This window comes from Peromyscus eremicus, chromosome 6, assembly GCF_949786415.1.
Source record: "Peromyscus eremicus chromosome 6, PerEre_H2_v1, whole genome shotgun sequence".
Taxonomy (NCBI): domain Eukaryota; kingdom Metazoa; phylum Chordata; class Mammalia; order Rodentia; family Cricetidae; genus Peromyscus; species Peromyscus eremicus.
Genome location: NC_081421.1, coordinates 39,889,800 through 39,897,346, shown reverse-complemented (window position 1 = coordinate 39,897,346; position 7,547 = coordinate 39,889,800).

The following is a 7,547-nucleotide window of genomic DNA, read 5'->3' as shown; positions in this document are numbered from 1 at the left end:
TTAGTCTCTGCTTTATTGCTTAGCTTCAAATAAAATTACCTTGCTTCTTTTGCAAATCTGAGTGAATCCTTATTTTCGGTTCTTTGGATAAGGGCCAAGAGCCTTGGCCCAGACCATAACTGTCAGTAACAAGGGGGCCCCCATTTTAAGGAAGAGGGAATGAATTAGAGTTCACTGAGCCTTAATGAGTTATTGTGGAACAAAGGAACACAGAAAAAGTTTTAAATTGATTGCATAAGAAATTAGGAAATACAGTAAAATTAGCCACTGAATCACCTAGTGGTTAAAATTTCCAGTGCCCTTTTCTGTCTCTGCTGAGTGAGAAGACAGAATATGCATTGCTTGTTTGTACAGGGTGGGGTGACAGCCAAATTAAAGTGCTACGTGTGAGCGCTTTGGAGTAAGCAAGCTTCTCCCTCTCCTTCTCACAGAATTGTGGTTATCATAAAGACAGGATTCAAGCTTTGGCAGTTTCTCAGAGTCCCGAGATGTTAGGGTGGGGATGAAGAGTACAAAGGAAATATTTGAGATGTTTTTCTACTGATCCTTTTCCATATACAGTAAAATTGAGGCAGATAGTCCCAAAGCTAGACTCCTGCTCTTACGAATAATCTCATCTCGATAAGCTGTAAAACAGACAAAAGTAAGATGGAAAAGTGCAAACCAGGGCATGAAAAGGGTGAACAGTGTGGCTTTTCACTGTCTGGTAGCTGGCTTTCAGCTTTCAGCAATACATTTTATTTTGAAATGTCACATGATTGCTCATCTGAAATGATTAAAATAGTGTGGGTCACCTTGGAGGAACAAGACAAATCAGACAAATCATTTGGCTCTGCAAAGCACATAGTTTATTTATTTTCTTCAGGGGATGTATTTTATAAAAATTCAAAACAAATGTTTTGCCAAAAGCAAAAGATCAATTGAGTACTCATTTTTTTCCCTGAAAACACCTGCCATTCATTAATAGTCTCTGAACTTTCCTGTGATTTTATTTTGTATTGGTAGAGTTTTTTTTTATTTAAGAGCAGAGAGAGAGAGAGAGAGAGAGAGAGAGAGAGAGAGAGAGAGAGAGAGAGAGAGAGAATAGATTATGCAAAATAACATCTGAGTAGACTTTCAGGTTCGGGAAGAAAAAAAACACTCTTTCTTCTCTCATCCATCTCTTAACATGTTGGGGAAAGTCTCTGGGGATCTGTGAGGCGTTATAAAAAGGGTGAGCTGGGGCCCCCAGCTCCCATCTTGCCCCGGACTTCCCTTCTGAAGCACAGGTGAGTGCCCTAGCTTGCCCCAGACCCCATCCCTGGGCACCAGCCACTCAGGGGAAGACCTGCCCAACTTGGCCCCAGGTTCTGGTGACCGGGCAGGTTCCCTTCTAGCCCCACCGGGAAGGATCCCCTTCTCCAAGACCCCTGGCAGACCCTGCAGTCTCCACACCCTGCCCCCACGCCCATCCGCCTGAGCCCCAAGCCTCTTCCTGAGACTTAGAGGCCGGCCCCCAGCTCCCATCTTGCCCCAGACTTCCCTTCTGAAGCACAGGTGAGTGCCCTAGCTTGCCCCCGACCCCATCCCTGGGCACCAGCCACTCAGGGGAAGACCTGCCCAACTTGGCCCCAGGTTCTGGTGACCGGGCAGGTTCCCTTCTAGCCCCACCGGGAAGGATCCCCTTCTCCAAGACCCCTGGCAGACCCTGCAGTCTCCACGCCCTGCCCCCACGCCCATCCGCCCGAGCCCCAAGCCTCTTCTTGAGACTTAGAGGCTGGCCCCCAGCTTCCATATTGCCCTGGATTTCCCATCTGGAGGAGAGAGAGAGAGAAAGAGAGAGAGGAGAGCACCCATCCTCCCCCGGACTTCCCTTCTGAACAAGAGCTCCCATCCTGCCCCGGACTTCCAATTTGGACAAGAGAGCTCCTATCTGGACAAGAGAGAGAGAATTCCTGAATCTGTCAGCTCTGTCTGAACCAAGTGTGCGGATAAGGCCAGGAACGAACCACAAGGAGATGGGCAGACGTCAAGGCAGAAACACATACAACAAAATGAATAGCAATACACCATCACCAGGCCCTAGCCCTCCTCCAACACCTAGACCTGAACATCAGAAATTGGAAGAAGCAGAAGAAAATAGCCTTATGAATGTCATCATGAAGAAGCTAGAGGCTCGTGTAGAGGAAAAGACAAAAAAAATGTGAAGAACGCTGTAAACAACTAGAGGAAAGGGCAAACAAATTAGAAGAAATCAAAAAAGTCCTGGAAGAGAACAATAAAATACTGAAAGAAAATCAAGAAAAATCAATGAAACAAATGAAGGAAACAGTCCAAGACCTGAAAAGGGAAATAGAAAAAATGAAGAAGACACAAACAGAGGGAATGCTAGAAATAGAAAATCTGAGAAAACGATTGGGAACTTCAGATGCAAGTATAATCAACAGAATGCAAGAGATGGAAGAGAGGATCTCTAGCGTTGAAGATACAATAGAAGAAATAGATTCATCAGTCAAAGAAAACACTAAAGTCAACAAAGTCATGAACCAAAATGTCCAAGAAATTTGGGACACCATGAAAAGACCAAACCTACGAATAATCGGGGTAGAAGAAGGAGAAGAATACCAACTCAAGGGCACAGAAAACATATTCAACAAGATCATAGAAGAAAACTTTCCCAACTTAAAGAAGGAAATGCCTATGAAGATACAGGAAGCCTATAGAACACCAAACAGACTAGACCCCCAAAAAAAGTCCCCTCGCCACATAATAATTAAACAATTAAACGTACAGAATAAAGAAAGAATATTAAGAGCAGCAAAGGAAAAAGGCCAAGTGACATATAAAGGCAAACCTATCAGAATAACACCCGATTTCTCAATGGAGACTTTGAAAGCCAGAAGGTCCTGGACAGATGTAATGCAGACACTAAGAGACCATGGATGTCAGCCTAGACTAATATACCCAGCAAAACTTTCAATCATCATAGATGGAGTGAACAAGACATTCCATGACAAAGCCAGATTTAAACAATATTTATCCACAAACCCAGCCCTACAGAAAGCACTAGAAGGAAAATTCCAACCTAAGGAAGTCAGATACAACCTCGAAAACACAGGCAATAGATAAAGCCACAGCAGTAGACCCCAACGAAGAAAAGTACACACACATCACCACCAAAAAATAACAGGAATGAACAATCACTGGACATTAATATCCCTCAATATCAATGGACTTAATTCACCTATAAAAAGACATAGGCTTACAGAATGGATACGAAAGCAGGACTCAACTTTCTGCTGCATACAAGAAACACATCTCAAATTCAAAGATAGACACTACCTAAAAATAAAAGGCTGGGAAAAGACTTTCCAATCAAACGGTCTTAAGAAACAAGCGGGTGTAGCCATCCTGATAGCCAGCAAAATAGACTTCAAACTAAAATCAATCAAAAGAGATCAAGAAGGGCATTACATACTCATCACAGGAAAGATCCACCAAGATGAAGTCTCAATTCTGAACATTTATGCCCCAAACACAAGGGCACCCACATATGTAAAAGAAACATTATTAAAGCTTAAATCACATATAAAACCCCACACATTAATAGTGGGAGACCTCAACACTCCACTTTCACCACTGGACAGATCCCCCAAATCGAAACTTAACAGAGAAATAAAGGACTTAATTGATGTCATGACTCAAATGGACTTAATCGACATCTACAGAACATTCCATCCTAACAAAAAAGAATATACCTTCTTCTCAGCACCCCATGGAACCTTCTCTAAAATCGACCACATACTTGGTCACAAAACAAAACTAAACAGATACAAAACAATGGGAATAACCTCCTGTGTTCTATCAGACCACCATGGTCTAAAGTTGGATTTCAACAACAACAAAAACTACAGAAAACCTACAATCTCATGGAAACTGAACAATACCCAACTGAATCACCAATGGGTTAAGGAAGAAATAAAGAAAGAAATTAAAGACTTCCTAGAGATCAACGAAAATGAAGACACCACATATCCAAACCTATGGGACACTATGAAAGCAGTACTAAGAGGGAAATTCATAGCACTAAACGCCCACATAAATAAGCTGGAGAAATCTCACACTAGTGACTTAACAGCACACCTGAAAGTTCTAGAACAGGAAGAAGCAAAGTCTCCCAGGAAAAATAGATGCCAGGAAATTTCAAAGTGAGAGCTGAAATCAATAAAATAGAAACAAAGAGAACAATACAAAAAATTAATGAAACAAAGAGTTGGTTCTTTGAGAAAATCAACAAGATAGACAAGCCCTTATCCAAACTAACCAAAAGACAGAGAGAGAGCATCCAAATCAACAAAATCAGAAATGAAAAGGGGGACATAACAACAGACATTGAGGAAATCCAGAGAATCATCAGGTCATACTTCAAAAACCTCTATTCCACAAAACTGGAAAACCTAAAAGAAATGGATAATTTTCTGGATAGGTACCACATACCTAAATTAAATCAAGACCAGATAAACTATTTAAATAGTCCAATAACCCCTAATGAAATAGAAACAGTCATTAAAAGTCTCCCAACCAAAAAAAGCCCAGGACCAGATGGTTTCAGTGCAGAATTCTACCAGATCTTCAAAGAAGAGTTAATACCAATACTCTCTAAATTGTTCCATACAATAGAAACAGAAGGAACATTACCAAACTCCTTTTATGAGGCTACAATTACCCTGATTCCCAAACCAAACAAGGATACAACAAAGAAAGAGAACTACAGACCAATCTCCCTCATGAACATTGATGCAAAAATACTCAATAAAATACTGGCAAACAGACTCCAAGACCACATCAAAACAATTATCCACCATGATCAAGTAGGATTCATTCCAGGGATGCAAGGATGGCTCAACATACGAAAGTCTGTCAATGTGATACACCATATAAACAAACTCAAAGAAAAAAACCACATGATCATCTCGCTAGATGCTGAAAAGGCATTTGACAAAATCCAACACCCCTTCATGATAAAGGTCTTGGAGCGATCAGGAATACGGGGAACATACCTAAACATAATAAAGGCAATTTACAGCAAGCCAACAGCCAACATCAAATTAAATGGAGAGAAACTCAAAGCAATTCCACTAAAATCAGGAACGAGGCAAGGCTGTCTGCTCTCCCCATACTTATTCATTATAGTACTTGAAGTTCTAGCCAGAGCAATAAGACAACATAAGGAGATTAAGGGGATACAAATTGGAAAGGAAGAAGTCAAGCTTTCCCTATTTGCAGATGACATGATAGTATACTTGAGCAACCCCAAAGATTCCACCAAGGAACTGATACAGCTTATAAACACCTTCAGCAACATAGCAGGATACAAGATCAACTCAAAAAAATCAGTAGCCCTCCTATATACAATGGACAAAAAAGCGGAGAAGGAAATCAGAGATACATCACCCTTTACTATAGCCACAAATGACATAAATACCTTGGGGTAATACTAACCAAGCAAGTGAAGGACCTATATGACAAGAACTTTAAGTCCCTGAAAAAAGAAATTGAAGAAGATGTCAGAAAATGGAAAGATCTCCCATGCTCATGGATAGGCAGAACTAACATAGTAAAAATGGCAATCTTACCAAAAGCAATCTACAGATTCAATGCAATCCCCATCAAAATACCAACACAATTCTTCACAGACCTGGAAAGAATAATATTCAACTTCATATGGAAAAACAAAAAACCCAGGATAGCCAAAAGAATCCTGTACAATAAAACAACCTCTGGAGGCATCACGATCCCTGACTTCAAGCTGTACTATAGAGCTACAGTAATAAAAACAGCTTGGTACTGGCATAAAAATCGACATGTGGACCAATGGAATCGAATTGAAGACCCTGACATTAATCCACACACCTATGAACAAATAATTTTTGACAAAGAAGCCAAAAGTGCACAATGGAAAAAAGAAAGCATCTTCAACAAATGGTGCTGGCAAAACTGGATATCAACATGTAGAAGGCTGCAAATAGATCCATATCTATCACCGTGCACAAAACTTAAGTTGAAGTGGATCAAGGACCTCAACATAAATCCAGCTACTCTGAACCTGCTAGAAGAGAAAGTAGGAAGTAGTCTTGAACGCATTGGCATAGGAGACCACTTTCTAAATAGAACACCAGTAGCACAGATACTGAGAGAAACAATCAATCAATGGGACCTCTTGAAACTGAGAAGCTTTTGTAGGGCAAAGGATACGGTCAACAAAGCAAAGCGACAGCCTACAGAATGGGAAAAGATCTTCACCAATCCCACATCTGACAGAGGACTGATATCCAGAATATATAAGGAACTCAAGAAATTAGACATCAAAATGCCCAACAGTCCAATTAAGAAATGGGCTATAGAACTAAACAGAGAATTCTCAACAGAGGAAACTCAAATGGCTGAAAGACATTTAAGGAATTGCTCAACATCCCTAATCATCAGGGAAATGCAAATCAAAACAACTCTGAGATACCACCTTACGCCTGTCAGAATGGCTAAGATCAAAAACACTGAAGACACCTTATGCTGGAGAGGATGTGGAGCTAGGGGAACTCTCCTCCACTGCTGGTGGGAATGCAAGCTTGTACAACCACTTTGGAAATCAATATGGCGATTTCTTAGAAAATTGGGAATCCATCTCCCCCAAGATCCAGCTATACCACGCTTGGGCATATATCCAAGGAATGCTCAACCACACCACAAGAGCACTTGTTCAGCTATGTTCATATCAGCGTTGTTTGTAATAGCCAGAACATGGAAACAACCTAGATGCCCTTCAACTGAAGAATGGATAAACAAAATGTGGTACATATACACAATGGAATACTACTCAGCAGAGAAAAACAATGACATCATGAGGTTTGCAGACAAATGGATGGATCTAGAAAAAATCATCCTGAGTGAGGTATCCCAGACTCAGAAAGACAAACATGGTATGTACTCACTCATAACAGGATACTAGATGTGGAACAAGGATGACTGGACTGCTACTCACATCACCAGGCAGGCTACCTGGAAAACAGGACCCCAAGAAAGACACAGGGATCGCCCAATGACAGAGAAATGGAATGAGATCTACATGAACAGCCTGGACATGAGTGGGGGTAGTGAAGGGCGAGGGTCGAGGGAAAGAGAGCTTGGGTGAGTGGGAGATCCCAGCTGGATCAACAACAGAGAGGGAGAACAAGGAATAGGAGACCATGGTAAATGAAGACCACATGAGAATAGGAAGAAACAAAGTGCTAGAGAGGCCCACAGAAATCCACAAAGATACCCCCACAACAGACTGCTGGCAATGGTCGAGAGACAGTCCGAACTGACCTACTCTGGTGATGGGATGGCCAAACACCCTAATTGTCGTGCTAGAAACCTCATCCAACTATTGAGGGATCTGGATGCAGAGATCCATGACTAGGCCCCAGGTGGATCTCTGGGAGTCCAATTAGCGAGAATGAGGAGGGTTTATATGAGCGAGAATTGTTGAGACCAAGGTCGGATAAAGCACAGAGACAAATAGCCAAACA